The 18,607-nt window shown below is 36.9% G+C and overlaps 1 protein-coding gene across 1 annotated transcript in view; it reads left to right on the top strand.

The window, feature by feature from the left end:
* Positions 1-357, top strand: part of dusp1 (dual specificity phosphatase 1) — a 6,449-nt gene extending 6,092 nt beyond the window's left edge. Inside the window, exon 4 of the mRNA XM_062045720.1 lies at positions 1-357. This exon is cut by the window's left edge and continues 618 nt beyond it. The gene's annotated coding sequence lies outside the window, so the exon portion shown is untranslated.
* Positions 358-18,607: the final 18,250 nt, after the last annotated feature.

Genomic DNA, 18,607 nt, shown 5'->3' on the forward strand with positions numbered 1-18,607 from the left:
GGGATGTTGACCTCCCAATTGTCTGCTTCCTCATTAAGGGATCCAATATTACTGACAATTTGTTTGAAGAACAATGAATGTATCCCCTCTGTTGATTGTGAAAGTGTGACAAAAGACCAATTTGAATGCAAATGTCTGCCTTTGCTCGACGTGACGATCCTGACTCAATGGGGAAAGTGACCATTAATACCTCATGTATCTGTACTGTGTACTGCAAGCATTAGTAGTCAGCATCGACTGCTTTATGACGTATTTATTAAACTAAAGTAATATATTTCTTTAGCACATCTATTTTTGCATATGTAAATGTTTTTTATACCATTCAAATAAATCTGCCTTGACTTTGTACCTTAAAAACGCTCGTCATTTTATTTTATTGGATTCATAATATCTAAATATATGTATGAATGTAATAATGGTTTGAATGTTGAAGAGTTTGAATTTCCAGGAAAACCGGAATTTGGTTTGGAACTTAGGAAAGTGTTAGTTTGAATGTCCAGGATGAGTTGAATGTGTTGATGTTGGAATGGTTTGAATAGGTTGAAAAATGTGGGAATTGTACAACTTGGAAAAATGGCCCATTCATTTCAATGGGAACTTCCTGGAAATTTGGGAATTTGGGGAAAAGCGGGATTATTTAAAAAAATGATTAGGAGCATGAATGTCCTGAATGAGCTGAATTGGTTGGTGTTGGAATTGTTTAAATCGGTCAAGAAACGTTGAAGTAATTACAGTTTTTTATTTGAAAAAATGTTTTATGGAATTCCTGGAATTTAAGGGAAACTGGGAATGTTTCTAGTTCCTAAATCAACTTGTTTTTTTGTCCTGACTAAAAAAAATGTTTTGACAGTGGAACAGTTGAAATGGGATAACAAATAGGAAAAGGAGTAGTCAAACGAAAAAGGTTGAAAAAAGGGTTATAATAAAACAGGAATTCCTGGAAATTTGTTAAACATGGAAAAATTATAGTTTGAATGTCCAGAATGAGTTGAATGTGTTGAAGGTGGAATGGTTTGAATCGGTTGAAAAATTTGGAAATTGTGGAACTTAGAAGAATGTCTCATTTATTTCAATGACAACTTCCTGGAAATTTGGGAATTTTGGGAAAAGCGGGATTTAAAAAAAAATGATTAGGAGCATGAATGTCCTGAATGAGCTGAATTGGTTAGTGTTGGAATTGTTTGAATCGGTCAAGAAATGTTGACTTAGTAACAGTTTTTTAATTAAAAAATTGTATTATGGAATTCCTGGAATTTAAGGAAAACCGGGAATGTTTGTAGTTCCTAAATTAACTTGTTTTTTTGTCCTGACTAAGAAAAATGTTTTGACAGTGGAACAGTTGAAATGGGATGACAAAAAAGAAAAGGAGTAGTCAAACAAAAAAGGTTGAAAAAAAGAGTTAAAAGAAAACAGCTATTCCTGGAAATTTGTTGAATGTGGAAAAATGATAGTTTGAATGTGCAGGATGAGTTGAATGTGTTGAAGCCCTTTGAGACACTTGTGATTTAGGGCTATATAAATAAACATTGATTGATTGATTGATTGATTGAAGGTGGAATGGTTTGAATCGGTTGAAAAATGTGATAATTGTAGAACTTTGAAGAATGTCTCATTAATTTCAATGGAAGCTTCCTGGAAATTTGGGAATTGTGGGAAAAGCAGGATTTTGTTGAAAATGATTAGGAGCATGAATGTCCTGAATGAGCTGAATTGGTTGGTGTTGGAATAGTTTAAATCGGTCAAGAAATGTTGAAGTAGTAACAGTTTTTAATTGAAAAATTGTATTATGGAATTCCTGGAATTTAAGGAAAACCGGGAATGTTTCTAGCTCTTAAACCAACTTGTTTTTTTGTCCTGACTAAGAAAAATGTTTTGACAGTGGAACAGTTGAAATGGGATGAAAAAAAGGAAAAGGAGTAGTCAAACGAAAAAGGTTGAAAAAAGGGTTAAAAAAAAAAAACAGGAATTCCTGGAAAATTGTTGAACGTGGAAAAATGATAATTTGAATGTCTAGGATGAGTTGAATGTGTTGAAGGTGGAATGGTTTGAATCGGTTGAAAAATGTGGGAATTGTGGAACTTTGAAGAATGTCCCATTGATTTCAATGGGAATTTCCAAACATTTTGGGAATTTTGGGAAAAGCAGGAATTTTTTTGAAAATGGTAAAAAAAATTAAATGGCCTGAATGAGTTGAAATGGTTGGTGTTGGAATTTTTTTCAAATCGGTCGAGAAATTTTGACGTAGTAACATGTTGAATTGAGAAATGGTATTACGTAATTTCTGGAATTTTGGTAAAACCGGGAATTTTTCCAGTTAAAAAAACAACTTCGTTTTTTGTCCTCATTAAGAGGAATGTTTTGACAGTGGAACGGTTGAAGTGGGTTGAAAAATGTGGGAGGAGTAATCACCAGAAAAAGGGTGGAAATAGGGCTTTGGAAAACCAGGAATTCTGGAAAGTCCTGGAATTTTTTTGAACTTGGAAAAACAGTAGTTTGAATTTCCACGATGGTGGAATGTGTTGAAGGTAGAATGGTTTGAATCGGTTGAAACATGTGGGACATGTGGAACTTTGAAGAATGCCCCATTCATTTCAATGGGAATTTCACAACATTTTTGTAAATTTTGGGAAAAGCAGGAATTTTTTTGAAAACGGTAAAAAATGTGAATGGTCTGAATGAGTTGAAATGGTTGGTGTTGGAAGTTTTTTCAAATCGGTCGAGAAATTTTTAAGTAGTTACATGTTTACTTAAGAAATGGTATTACGGAATTCCTGGAATTTCGGGAAACACAGGAATTTTCCGTTTAGGAGGAATGTTTTGACGGTGGAACGGTTGAAGTGGGTTGAAAAATGTGGGAGGAGTAATCACCAGAAGAAAAGGGTTGAAATAATTCTGGAATTTTTTTGAACTTGGAAAAAGGGTAGTTTGAATTTCCAGGATGGTGGAATGTGTTGAAGGTGGAATGGTTTAAATCAGTGGAAAAATGTGGGAATTGTGGAATCTTTGAAGAATGTCCCATTGACTTCAATTGGAATTTCCAAAAATTTTGGGAATCTCGGGAAAAGCAGGATTTTTTTTAAAATGGTAAAAAACTTGAATGGTCTGTATGAGTTGAAATAGTTGGTGTTGGAATTTTATCAAATCGGTGGAGAAATTTTGAAGTAGTAACATGTTGAATTGAGAAATGTTATTACGGAATTCCTGGAATTTCGGGAAACCCAGGAATTTTTGGTTTTTTGTCCTGATTGAGAGGAATGTTTTGACGGTGGAACGGCTGAAGTGGGTTGAAAAATGTGGGAGGTGTAGTCGCCAGAAAAAAGGGTGGAAATAGGGCTTTGGAAAACCAGGAATTCTGGAAAATTCTGGAATTTTTTTAAACTTGGAAAAAGGCTAGTTTGAATTTCCAAGCTGGTGGAATGTGTTGAAGGTGGAACGGTTGTAGTGGGTTGGAAAATGTGGGAGGAGTAGTCGCTAGAAAAAAGGGTGGAAATAGGGCTTTGGAAAACCAGGAATTCTGGAAAATCCTGACATTTTTTTGAACTTGGAAAAAGGGTAGTTTGAATTTCCAGGATGGTGAAATGTGTTGAAGGTGGAACGGTTTCAGTGGGTTGGAAAATGTGGGAGGAGTAGTGGCTAGAAAAAAGGGTGGAAATAGGGCTTTGGAAAACCAGGAATTCTGGAAAATCCTGGCATTTTTTTCAAATTGGAAAATGGGTAGTTTGAATTTCCAAGATGGTGGAATGTGTAGAAGGTGGTATGGTTGTAGTGGGTTGGAAAATGTGGGAGGAGTAGTGGCTAGAAAAAAGGGTGGAAATAGGGCTTTGGAAAACCAGGAATTCTGGAAAATCCTGGAATTTTTTTGAAATTGGAAAAAGGGTAGTTTGAATTTCCAGGATTGTGGAAAGTGTTGAAGGTGGAACGGTTGTAGTAACTGATGTGTTGGATCCACTGTGGACTGGACTTTCACAATGTTATGTCAGACCCACTCGACATCCATTGCTTTCGGTCTCCCCTAGAGGGGGGGGGGGGGGGGGGTTACCCACATATGCGGTCCTCTCCAAGGTTTCTCATAGTCATTCACCAACGTCCCACTGGGGTGAGTTTTTCCTTGCCCGTATGTGGGCTCGGTACCGAGGATGTCGTTGTGGCTTGTACAGCCCTTTGAGACACTTGTGATTTAGGGCTATATAAATAAACATTGATTGATTGATTGATTGATTGTAGTGGGTTGGAAATGTGGGAGGTGTAGTCGCTAGAAAAAAGGGTGGAAATAGGGCTTTGGAAAACCATGAATTTTGGATAATCCTGAAATTTTTTTGAACTTGGAAAAAGGCTAGTTTGAATTTCCAGGATGGTGAAATGTGTTGAAGGTGGAACAGTTGCAGTGGGTTGGAAATGTGGGAGGAGTAGTCACTAGAAAAAAGGGTGGAAATAGGGCTATGGAAAATCAGGAATTCTGGAAAATCCTGGAATTTTTTGGAACTTTGAAAAAAGGTAGTTTGAATTTCCAAGATGGTGGAATGTGTAGAAGGTGGAATGGTTGTAGTGGGTTGGAAAATGTGGGAGTAGTGGCTAGAAAAAAGGGTGGAAATAGGGCTTTGGAAAACCAGGAATTTTGGAAAATACTGGAATTTTTTTGAACTTGGAAAAAGGGTAGTTTAAATTTCCAAGATGGTGGAATGTGTTGAAGGTGGAACGGTTGCAGTGGGTTGGGAAAAGTCGGAGGAGTAGTGGCTAGAAAAAAGGGTGGAAATAGGGCTTTGGAAAACCAGAAATTCTGGAAAATCCTGAAATGTTTTTGAACTTGGAAAAAAGCTAATTTGAATTTCCAGGATGGTAGAATGTGTTGAAGGTGGAACGGTTGCAGTGGGTTGGAAAATGTGGGAGGAGTAGTCGCTAGAAAAAAGGGCGGAAATAGGGCTTTGGAAAACCAGGAATTCTGGAAAATTCTGGATTTTTTTTTTAATTGGAAAAAGGGTAGTTTGAATTTCCAGGATGGTGAAATGTGTTGAAGGTGGAACGGTTGCAGTGGGTTGGAAAATGTGGGAGGAGTAGTGGCTAGAAAAAAGGGTGGAAATAGGGCTTTGGAAAACCAGGAATTCTGGAAAATCCTGGAATTTTTATCAAATTGGAAAATGGGTAGTTTGAATTTCCAAGATGGTGGAATGTGTAGAAGGTGGAATGGTTGTAGTGGGTTGGAAAATGTGGGAGGAGTAGTCGCTAAAAAAAAGGGTGGAAATAGGGCTTTGGAAAACCAGGAATTCTGGAAAATTCTGGAATTTTTTTGAACTTGGAAAAAGGCTAGATTGAATTTCCAGGATGGTGGAATGTGTAGAAGGTGGAACGGTTGCAGTGGGTTGGAAAATGTGGGAGGAGTAGTCACTAGAAAAAAGGGTGGAAATAGGGCTTTGGAAAACCAGGAATTCTGGAAAATTCTGGAATTTTTTTTAACTTGGAAAAAGGCTAGTTTGAATTTCCAGGATGGTAGAATGTGTTGAAGGTGGAACGGTTGTAGTGGGTTGCAAAATGTGGGAGGAGTATTCGCTAGAAAAAAGGGCGGAAATAGGGCTTTGGAAAACCAGGAATTCTGGAAAATTCTGGATTTTTTTTTTAATTGGAAAAAGGGTAGTTTGAATTTCCAGGATGGTGAAATGTGTTGAAGGTGGAACGGTTGCAGTGGGTTGGAAAATGTGGGAGGAGTAGTCACTAGAAAAAAGGGTGGAAATAGGGCTATGGAAAATCAGGAATTCTGGAAAATCCAGAATTTTTTTTGAACTTGGAAAAAGGCTAGTTTGAATTTCCAGAATGGTGAAATGTGTTGAAGGTGGAACGGTTGCAGTGGTTGGAAAATGTGGGAGGAGTATTCGCTAGAAAAAAGGGCGGAAATAGGGCTTTGGAAAACCAGGAATTCTGGAAAATTCTGGATTTTTTTTTTAATTGGAAAAAGGGTAGTTTGAATTTCCAGGATGGTGAAATGTGTTGAAGGTGGAACGGTTGCAGTGGGTTGGAAAATGTGGGAGGAGTAGTCACTAGAAAGAAGGGTGGAAATAGGGCTATGGAAAATCAGGAATTCTGGAAAATCCTGGAATTTTTTTCAAATTGGAAAATGGGTAGTTTGAATTTCCAGGATGGTGGAATGTGTTAAAGGTGGAATGGTTTGAATCGGTTGAAACATGTGGAAATGGTGGAAGTTTGAATTTTAAATGGGGAAAAATGTCCCGGAAAACCTGGAAATCTGGGAAAGCTGGGAATTTTTTGGAATTTGTCAAGGGAAAGCCCGCGATTCCCCAATAGGCTGAACCGTTTGAAGTTGGAACTGTTTGAATCGGGTGAAACATGCGGAAGGTAGAGCGTGCCAAAATCTGTAGAAGAAGAAGTTGAACTACATAATAATAAATAGATGAATGTTGGTGTAGAAAATGATGTTTTATTTGCTGTGGGTCACAACATTGTTTATGTAATACTCCAATAAATGTTGCTGTATGTAAAATCAAATGAAAACAATTCCCAGCGTTGAATATTCAAACCTGGCTTTAAGAATATACCAAGCTGCCACAATGCTTTGTTCATGCGATGGAATCCTACCATGAGATTTTTTTTTTTTACCCACACAAGACTGGTGATGTCACGCCGTCCTCCATTGTCAGGGGGTCACACTCCCTTCTGTGGGGCCCCCGGACACCGACAGGAGGCCCAAAGAATCGGCTGAGGAGTTCTCCCTATGGAACCACAATAGGAGCAGCTGCAAGGCGTTTGGGAAAAGTGTGACCGCTAAAAAGCGTTCGGGGCTGTGTCGTGCGCCGGCCATGCAGGCCAATGGCGGTCGGGGGTGCGTTTATGGCGGCGCCTCTCAAAGAGGAAGGGGTATGTTTGGGTTGCAAATTAGCCACAACATTGACTGTGACTCCGAGAGGGGTGTGAGAAAAAGGTGACGTTGACGGTGTCTCCCACAAAACAGCCATCTGCACTGTTTTGATGTCGGAGAGGAGACCTCATGAATTACAGTCAACTTTTGGCATTAGAAGGTACACTACCGTTCAAAAGTTTGGGGTCACATTGAAATGTCCTTATTTTTGAAGGAAAAGCACTGTACTTTTCAATGAAGATAACTTTAAACTCGTCTTAACTTTAAAGAAATACACTCTATACATTGCTAATGTGGTAAATGACTATTCTAGCTGCAAATGTCTGGTTTTTGGTGCAGTATCTACATAGGTGTATAGAGGCCCATTTCCAGCAACTATCACTCCAGTGTTCTAATGGTACAATGCGTTTGCTCATTGGCTCAGAAGGCTAATTGATGATTAGAAAACCCTTGAGCAATCATGTTCACACATCTGAAAACAGTTTAGCTCGTTACAGAAGCTACAAAACGGACCTTCCTTTGAGCAGATTGAGTTTCTGGAGCATCACATTTGTGGGGTCAATTAAACGCTCAAAATGGCCAGAAAAAGAGAACTTTCATCTGAAACTCCACAGTCTATTCTTGTTCTTAGAAATGAAGGCTATTCCACAAAATTGTTTGGGTGACCCCAAACTTTTGAACGGTAGTGTACGTTATGGTCAATATTGACTGACATGTTTTCAACTGAAGCACACCAACATCTAATGTATACCTCACAAACTTTACATATACATGCTTTTCATTCAAGATGCTGAGAAATATTGCATATCGTGGACTGTCTGAACTAAAAGAGCTTATTTATCAAGAAAGCACCTTTTATATTGTAAATAATGTAAATAATTCAATGTATATACTCTGATGATTAACTTGTGTAATGACTGCATTATGCTGATAGTATATATTTGTACCATGAATTGATTAACGTGGACCCCGACTTAAACAAGTTGAAAAACTTATTGGGGTGTTACCACTTAGTGGTCAATTGCACGGAATATGTACTGTACTGTGCAATCTACTAATACAAGTTTCAATCAATCAATCAATCCTGTCAAAAGTGATACAACTATTGCAGCATACTAGTATGTACTATCTAGACCGCATGTGTCAAACTCAAGTCCCGGGGGCCAGATCTGGCCCGCCAACGCCTGGAAATACTGTATCATCATATCATGAAGTTTCTAGACTAAAGAAGCAACATTATATTTTTAGCAGAAATCGATGCACATTTCAGGTCAAAACTACTACAACTAATACAACATTAAGTGAGTGAATTAAGTGAATTACACTACCGTTCAAAAGTTTGGGGTCACTCAAACAATTTTGTGGAATAGCCTTCATTTCTAAGAACAAGAATAGACTGTCGCGTTTCAGATGAAAGTTCTCTTTTTCTGGCCATTTTGAGCGTTTAATTGACCCCACAAATGTGATGCTCCAGAAACTCAATCTGCTCAACGGAAGGTCAGTTTTGTAGCTTCTGTAACGAGCTAAACTGTTTTCAGATGTGTGAACATGATTGCACAAGGGTTTTCTAATCATCAATTAGCCTTCTGAGCCAATGAGCAAACACATTGTACCATTAGAACACTGGAGTGATAGTTGCTGGAAATGGGCCTCTGTACACCTATGTAGATATTGCACCAAAAACCAGACATTTGCAGCTAGAATAGTCATTTACCACATTAGCAATGTATAGAGTGTACTTCTTTAAAGTTAAGACTAGTTTAAAGTTATCTTCATTGAAAAATAAGGACATTTTAATGTGACCCCAAACTTTTGAACGGTAGTGTATATTTATATAGCGCTTTTCTCTAGTGACTCAAAGCGCTTTTACATAGTGAAACCCAATATCTAAGTTACATTTAAACCAGTGTGGGTGGCACTGGGAGCAAGTGGGTAAAGTGTCTTGCCCAAGGACACAACGGCAGTGACTAGGATGGCGGAAGCGGGGATCGAACCTGGAACCCTCAAGTTGCTGGCACGGCCACTCTACCAACCGAAGCTATACCGCTCGGTGAGGACGCTTGTTGCAGTCAGACACATTTTAGACTTTATTTACAATAAATAAATAGATTATTGACGTTCACTAACCAATTTTCTAATCATCCATGTCCGAATTGCACATGAAAACTCAATTATTTCTCTAGTCACAAATGAAAAAAAAGAGGATGAAATGTGATGAAAATGTGAAAGTCTGACAAAATTGAGCATTATTCATGTGAGCGGCAAGATTCAGGTGGTGTACCTAATGATGTGGCTGTATATTCTGTGTAATAAAGTTTTGAGGTCTTTGACTAAGGTAACACACGTATAACTAGTTAATAGTAACCTTGGTAACACATGTACAACTAGTTAATAGTAACCTTGGTAAAACAACAGTTCACATGCGGTATTACATGTACTCTCTGGACTGAACAAACGTATTTGGCAAAAACAGCTTGGTTTTTTAGCAAACATTTGCAATTTTGGGGTCAAAACTAGCAAAACTATTGCAGTAGGCATCAATATCATGTACTGTCTGGACTAAATAAACAAATCTGTTTTATGTTATAGCAAAAAAAATGAGTCAAAACTAATAAAAGCAGTATGCGGCATCTCATGTACTGTCTAAAACCACAGGTGTCAAACTCAGGGCCCCGGGGCCAGATCTGGCCCGCGACATCATTTTATCTGGCCCGCAAACACCTGGAAATGATATGCGTCAATAAAGTACTTCATATTTTCTCGCTAAGTGTAATGGATTTTTTTTCATTTTGACAGAAAACATCTATGTACTGCTTGAAATTGCATACCTTTTAAACTTTAAAAGTATCCAATATTGCAACAATGATTACAGTATATTATCATACTTTCCAAATTTTTTTAATCTAAATAAAAATACTTAACTTTACAGCAAACTACCCCATCAAATTAATAAAAATTACAAATTGTACATTCTTTACAGCATCCATCCATCCATCCATCCATCCATTTTCTACCGGGGGGGTGCTGGAGCCTATCCCAGCTGCATTCGGCCGGAAGGCGGGGTACACCCTGGACAAGTCGCCATCTCATCGCAGGGCCAACACAGATAGACAGACAACATTCACACTCACATTCACACAAAGATCCCAAGATTGTGAGGCACACGCCCTAACCCCTGTACTACCGTGCTGTTCTTTACAGCATATTACTGTAAATTGGAAAAAAATTCTACTGTTTTTTGCGTTAAAATTCTGTTGACTGAGCTGCCAGTTTTTGACTGTAAAATCTATGGTTGTTGTTTTTAACGGTGTAATACTGTACATGGAAAAACGATACATTAAATTGCCAGAATAAAAAAAAGAACTTGTACTGATTTTCCTTAAACAATATGTTGTAAAAACCAATTTAACACAAAAATTCGGGCAACTAAGGCTATGTCTTCATTAAGCTGGATAACCCCTTAAACCAGTGGTTCTTAACCTTGTTGGAGGTACCGAACCCCACCAGTTTCATATGCGCATTCACCGAACCCTTCTTTAGTGAAAAATAAAATGTTTTTGTTTTTCAAATTCAAGACAAAGTAATATGTTTTTGGTAACACTTTAGTAAGGGGAACATATTCTAAGTAACAAAGACTTAATTTAGAGTTTTTTGGTTAGAGTTATTTGGTTAGGGCCAGGGTTATAATAAAGCCATGCCGAATAAGGCATTAATAAGTACTTAATAATGACTAGTTAAGAGCCAATATGTTACTAATTTGCATGTTAATAAGCAACTAATTAATGGTGAATATGTTCCCCATACTAAAGTGTTACCATGTTTTTTTTACTGGTGCACAAAATGAACCGTGCATGAACATCACCTTGTTCAAAGAACAAAACCAACACAGTGCATAAACTCACAACAAATTACACACCTGCAAATCAGTCTGACTTCTGCTGTTGCCGTATCTGTAATAAGAGAAGTTTTTATTCACACGATGAGTCGGGTGTGTCTTGACCTCCGCCGAACCCCTGAGCCCGACTCACCGAACCCCTAGGGTTCGATCGAACCCAGGTTAAGAACCACTGCCTTAAACGAATAATTATTTAGCCTAAGCCCGTTTCAGCCACACTAAACCATCGTTTAAGGTTCCCCTCCTCGGACAATTTTTTACACGGGTAAGTGCGCCGTGTATTTCTTGAACCTCCGGCTCTTAGCTTTGTATGGACTCATCGATCGTTTACGAACTGAGTTCGGAGAGGAAGTGACGTCAGAAAGAACGCGCCACAGCCAGCTTCATAACAAAGTGGTTTTCGTAACTCGGAGCTAACCACTGGAAAGATGGAGGTGAGTCTTCCAGACATGCCCGTGTTTCTCCTTCCTCTACATGTACAGACACTTGTGGAAATCACACATGAAGACATTAAGAGAAAGCGATTGCAGCTATTTGGGATACAACACTTCTCACACGACAAGAGAACTTTCCAATGTCCAGGTCAGCTGTGATTCTACTTACCGAAAAACTTTGTCCTTTTGTCGAAGGAGAGACAACGAGAATGCGGGCTCCCGTGGATGTGATAAAAAAATGTAGCGTGTGCTTTGTATTACCTGACCAACGAGGGAAGACTACGGAAAACAGCGAATGCTTTTAGACTGGCAAAACAGATAACTGTATCAGTTATTGTCCGCCATGTATGTCGCGGACTCAACGTCTAGGTCCAGAGTATATAAAGTCACCAAAAAGGAATGGACAATGAAGGTGAAGGCAAAAGAGTGAGGAGTGTCCTGACCAGATATCTAGATCCCTAGATTGATTGATGCAAAATGTTCTTTATCACATTGTGAACATGTTTAATAAAGATTGGATTAATTTATGATGGCTCAGGTGTGATTCACTACAATAGGGCCCCACAGCACACTGGATTCCGGTTAATTGAAATACCACAACACTGGATATTGTTCAGATAAGTTACATTTAAGAACTTGCACACAAAGCAACACTGGAGGTGACTACTACGTGTGCATTTTCCGCGCATGCGTACTAGGTCGCGTTGCGCCGGCGGACAGAGGGGGGTAAAGGGTCTTAAACGGTGGCATTGTTGTGTGTGGACACGGATAAGGTTAGGTGGGATTTACCCTGGATAACTTTATCCGGCTTAGCGTAAACGGGGCCAAAGCTGCCAGCTTTTTCCGTAAAAATACCCCTCAAAAAACAGTGGTACCGTTTTTCCATTTACCGTAAAATGTTGTAAAAAAAAAATTTTAAAAACACAATTTTACAGTAAAATTTTGTCAATGTAAAGTTTTTACTGTAAAATCGACAGTCTACTTAAAACAATGTATATAATTAATCATGAAATCCAGAGGCAAATTCATACATTATTAACTGTTACAAGCGGCCCACTGATGGCAGCCATAACTGCAATGTGGCCCTCAATGAAAACGAGTTTGACATCCCTGGTCTAGACTAAACAATCTTATTATGCCAGAATAGCTCTCTTTTATTCCAGCCAAAAAAGTGTTGTAGCGCAGTGGTGCCCAACCACCGGGCCGCGGCTCGGTACCGATCCATGGATCGATTGGTACCGGGAAATTTAAAAAAAAATTATAAAAAAAATTAAATTAAAATAATTTAATTAAATCAACGTAAAAATACAAGATACACTTACAATTAGTGCACCAACTCATTCGCACAAAAGGGTTGTTTCTTTCTGTTATTAATATTTGTGGTTCCTACATTATATATCAATATAGATCATTACAGTCTGCAGGGATACAGTCCGTAAGCACACAAGATTGTATTTTTTTATGACAAAAAAATAAAAATAAAAATAAAAAAATACCCCCCCACACCCCTAAATTTTCAAGCGTTGACCGGTCCGCGGTTACAAAAAAGGTTGGGGACCACTGTTGTAGCAGGCATGATATCATGTACTGTCCGAATTAAATAAACTTATTTTGCAGATTAGTTTGAGTTTGAGTTTGAGTTTATTTCAAACATGCAAGCATACAACATGATACATCACAATTTCCAGTTTCTATTCAACATGTTCGAAAAGGAGTAGGAAGAAGCAGAGCTTATTTAATCCTACCCCTTTTCTTTACATAACAGTTGCAAAACTTTTTGTTCACTTCCTGTTCACAATTTTTTCACAATAAACTCCATAAGTAATTACAATAAAAATAAATAAATAAATAAATAAATAATAGTAAGAATTTAATAATAATAATTGGTGAAGTAAGTCATATTTCATATGATGAGATAAGTAAGATTACTTTAAGAATGAATGAATGGATGGATGAAAGAAATTGAGAATGTTTGTCATGGTTCTTCTTCTTTGTACTTTGTAAACACTTTAAGTTTGAAGAGTTTCTTGAAGTGTATCATATTAGTACATTGTTTGATTGCTTTGCTTAATCCATTCCATAATTTAATTCCACATATTGATATACTGAAGGTCTTAAGTGTTGTACGTGCAAACAAATGTTTTAAATTACGTTTTTCTCTAAGATTATATTTCTCCTCTTTTTTTGAGAAGAATTGTTGTATATTCTTGGGTAGCAGGTTATAGTTTGCTTTGTGCATAATTTTAGCTGTTTGCAAATTCACTATGTCGTGGAATTTCAGTATTTTTGATTCAATAAATAAAGGGTTTGTATGTTCTCTATATCCAACATTATGTATTATTCTAACTGATCTTTTTTGTAACACCGTTAATGAATGAAGTGTACTTTTGTAATTATTTCCCCATATTTCTACACAGTAGCTCAGATATGGTAACACTAGTGAGCAGTAGAGAATATGAAGGGATTTTTTGTCTAGAACATGTTTTGCTTTATTCATTATTGACGTGTTTCTTGCAACTTTATGTTGTATATTTTTTACGTGAGATTTCCAGTTCAATTTATCATCAATCATTATACCTAGAATAGTGCTCTTGAATTTCGTAAGAAATGTTCACAATTTGGGTCAAAATGAACAAAGCAGTTATAGTAATGTACGGCGTGGACTAAAGAAGCTTATTTTGCCAAGAAATCACGCTTATATTGTAGCAGAACTGTACATTTTGGATTAAACTCAACTAAAAAACAGCCCAGATTAATAATAAAAACAACTATAGTACTCTTCATACCTAATAATTTCAGATTATGGCACATTTTGGGTCAAAAGCCAAACTATTTATGACAAATAGGCCTGTCACAAGCCGCCTTTAAGCAGATCCGAGCTATTAGGGCATATTTCGCACAGCTGAGGCGCCCGAGACTAATCCCTGCCATGTAAACAGTCTTTGTAAGGCAACATCAGTAGTGTTGACGCCCGCGTGGGAAATGCTCATCCGTGACCTCACCGGTCCCCTCAGACGAGGGTGACATATGTGCCACTCCCCAGCCCCCATCACCAGCCGACCACCCTTTGTGTCACTTGACTTCCTGTTGTCGGAGGGGAGGTGTGTGTGGGTCTGTATGTGTGTGAAAGCTGTTGAAAGAAAGTTAGACTAAAAAAAAATAAATAAATAAAATAAAGCATTCAATTAAAGCATTGTTTTGGACGTGAGACAACATGCTGTCAACATGAGGCTGGACGCTGAGGTGCAAAACCTGACTGATTCCCGTCAAAACGCAAACAAACGTATTTACGTCCCAGACACCCTAATGACGTTTGCCAGTTTCAAAATGTCGCTGATTGTTTTTTTTTAGATACCAACTTTAAAGTCATTTTAATCGACAACACCCGAAAAAAACAACAAAAAGTCCCTGCGCATGTGGGAAGTGAAGTGAAAAATCACGTCCAAACACGTGTTGGATAAATAAATAGTCCAGACTGGTGAAAATTATGTAATTCATATGCCACACCAGTATGTGGCACTGTAAACAGACATAAGCTGTAGAACAGGGGTCCCCAAACTTTATGACTTGGGGGCCGCATTGTGTATATATATATTTATATATATATATATATATATATATATATATATATATATATATATATATATATATATATATATATATATATATATATATATATATATATATATATATATATATATATATATACATATATACATATAGATATATATACATATACATATATACATATATATATATATATATATATATTATACGCATATATATGTATAAATATATATACATATATATACTGATATATATATATATATATATATTGTATATATATATATATTGTATATATATATATTGTATATATATATATATATATACTGTATATATATATATATATATATATATATACTGTATATATATATATATATATATATATATATATATATATATATATATATATATATATATATATATATATATATATATATATATATATATATATATATATATATATATATATATATATATATACTCCGAGTGTGATGACGTCAGGTTATCGATGGGGAAATGCATTTTTATGATTTGCCTGAGCAGCTACGAGACACTGAGAGTAACAAGAAGGTAGAAAATGGGTTAGAAAGGACATACCGTATTTTTCGGAGTATAAGTCGCTCCGGACTATAAGTCACACCGGCCGAAAATGCATAATAAAGAAGGAAAAAAACATATATAAGTCGCACTGGAGTATAAGTCTAATTTTTTGGGGAAATGTATTTGATAAAACCCAACACCAAGAATAGACATTTGAAAGGCAATTTAAAATAAATAAAGAATAGTGAACAACAGGCTGAATAAGTGTACGTTATATGACGCATAAATAACCAATTGAGAACGTGCCTGGTATGTTAACGTAACATATTATGGTAAGAGTCATTCAAATAACTATCTGTCACTCTTAATGGCTAAATCCCATGAAATCTTATACGTCTAGTCTCTTACGTGAATGAGCTAAATAATATTATTTGATATTTTACGGTAATGTGTTAATAATTTCACACATAAGTCGCTCCTGAGTATAAGTCGCACCCCCGGCCAAACTATGAAAAAAACTGGGACTTATAGTCCGAAAAATACGGTATTTAAAAAAATTATGATAAATAAAAAGAAATCATAATAATAATTATTTTTTAACTTGGGACTTCCGGCGGGCCGGATTCTGGATGCTGGTGGGCCGGATCCGGCCCGCGGGCCGTAGTTTGGGGACCGATGCTGCAGAAGAACAAAGAGCGCATGTGCAAAAGGTCTTTTTTTTGGGTCATTTTTCCGTCAGCCACATATTGTTATGTTGCTCTGTCAATACATATCGCGACAGACGCATAATCGATATCAATATCAATAAAAAAGTGTGTTCGATAAAACTTTTGTTACATTTATACTTTTTTGGGTCGTAAGAAACCGGAAGTTACAAAGCAAGGTTGCATGGTTGCATGAACAGAGGCACCTCGCAAAACAGGAAGTGATCCCTGCTAACAGCCAATCATCACTGTTGATTGTCTGCATGGAGAGAGAAGAGAAACTAAAAACGAGTGCTGCAGAGAGCGAACAAAAAAACTGTGGATAAAACAGAAAAGTCACCTCGACAGTATGGCAGTTTTTTAGCATTGTGTTAAAAACGGACCATCGTTTTTGGCCGCGCACACCTTTTCTTTACAACCCTCGTCCGTTCCCTATTTGGGTATACAGAAACAACAGGTAGGAACTAAAATGCAGAACTGTGTAAATCATTTTTTTTTAAATATAACGAATGTCCTACTTTAAATAAACTGCAATTTGGTCCAATACTATTTCAATAGTAAATAATGCATACAATAAATTAATTTCCATACTTAAATAAGAATAACAGACCAAATAAATGTTACACAGTCGTAACTTCCCGGCACTAAACCTGCAGAAAAAAAGCTCTTCTCTGGTTCCTCTATGTTTACATTTTTACACTTTGCACTATTTTGTTACACTTTATGTAGCATTTCTTACAACCGATATGGTTGTGTTGACATTTCCGTTGCTTTCTGCCTTGGGAGCTGAGGGTATTTTAATCAGAGGACGGTAACATCTTAAATAAAAAATGTTGACATTTAGTATATTTTTCTCCGAGTCCTTTTTTCGATAGGTAATACAAATATCAATAACTATCATTATCAACCGTTTTCAGCCATAAGTCATATAAACATTTGTTTTTAGGTGTTAGACCGTCATTGTCAGTGGCTATCACTTGTGTTGTTATTTGCTTGGAGATATCATGTGAGTGTGACACGTCGCCTGGAGGATTTTTACAAGACATGGGATGGTTTACGTCAAAGAATTCTCATGGGAACTAAGCAGGAAATCATCCAAGATGTGAGGATGTATTTACAGTACGTTCAAAGCAACTGGTCTGTTGGGAGCCCTGCTCTTCTAACACACTACAGATGCACCGAAAATTATATATCTTATTTTATTTCAATTGGTGAGAAGGTCACAGTATATTAGAAGAAGAGTTTATAAGTCAATCTTAAAGTGGGGTCTTAGGATTCATAAAAACTCCAAAAGTATGTTAATTTCTTTCTTTTTGAAGTCTCCTCGTTACTGTTTAAAATAAATCAAATTAGTTACTAATTCAATCTGTTGCTTGTTTCATAAACATTTACCTCAGCTTAATAATTAACTTTTTGGGGCTTCTTGTCTTTAGTTTCAACATGGAAAATGTTGCTTTTATTTTGTGTTATTGTGCAAAAAACACAGTACAGGCCAAAAGTTTGGACACACATTCTCACTCAAATACATTTTCTTTATTTTCATGACTATTTACATTGTCGATTGTCACTGAAGACATCAAAACTATGAATGAACACATGTGGAGTTATGCACTTAACAAAAAAAGGTGAAATAACTGAAAACATGTTTTTTATTCTAGTTTCTTCAAAATAGCCACCCTTTGCTCTGATTACCGTTTTGCACACTCTTGGCATTCTCTCGATGAGCTTCAAGAGGTAGTCACCTGAAAGGGTTTTCACAGGTGTCATAGTTTTGATGCCTTCAGTGACAATCTACAATGTAAATAGTCATGAAAATAAATAAAGAGCATTGAAATGAGAAGGTGTGTCCAAACTTTTGGCCTCTTGTGTTCCACTATTCAGCAGGCTTTCATTGGGGTACCAGATTTATAAATCCAAGCTGAACTCGACTGAAACGGGGCTAAACGCAACCTGGATCTGAAATTACACATCAATTCTCTAGTAAAAAAGTAAGAATGTGTTTTTTCTTTAACAAGAGTCTTTTAAAAATAATTACTTGAGATTACATTTTGTGTTTGAAAAAAGCTTTTAGTACTTACAAGAGTTCTGCCAAAATAAACCATGTTCATACAGATCTACAGAAATCAGGCCAGTGGTTAGCCATGTTGAAGAAAGTCTTACAGAATGACCACAAATGCAACATTAGAACAGTTTTCTCCATGTCCACGTCCACCCCCAATATTGGAGAGAGATGCATTTGTCCCAAATACACATGCTTTTATTTTGAAAGTGCATCCCAGCGTCGTGTGACTTCCTTCACCAACTATGAGTGTGGGGACGGGAGACTGAGACCGAGCTGAACGGCAACACTCGCAGACTGTCTGTTGAGAACTTTTCCATGAATATTGCTTGTTTATAAGATTTTACCGTTAGTTTGTGTGGCACAGGTCTTGTGATTAGTGATCAGGCACCGAACACAGCCTATAAAGCAGAGCTGGGCAAATATTTTGACTCAGGGGCCATATTGAGAGAGAAAATGTGTCTGGGGGGGGGCCTATGCGTATGTGTGTATAAATGATATATACATATTTAGCTGTAAAAATCTGCTGTACAGTATGTGTGTTTG

This window comes from Entelurus aequoreus, linkage group LG04, assembly GCF_033978785.1.
Source record: "Entelurus aequoreus isolate RoL-2023_Sb linkage group LG04, RoL_Eaeq_v1.1, whole genome shotgun sequence".
Lineage (NCBI taxonomy): Eukaryota > Metazoa > Chordata > Actinopteri > Syngnathiformes > Syngnathidae > Entelurus > Entelurus aequoreus.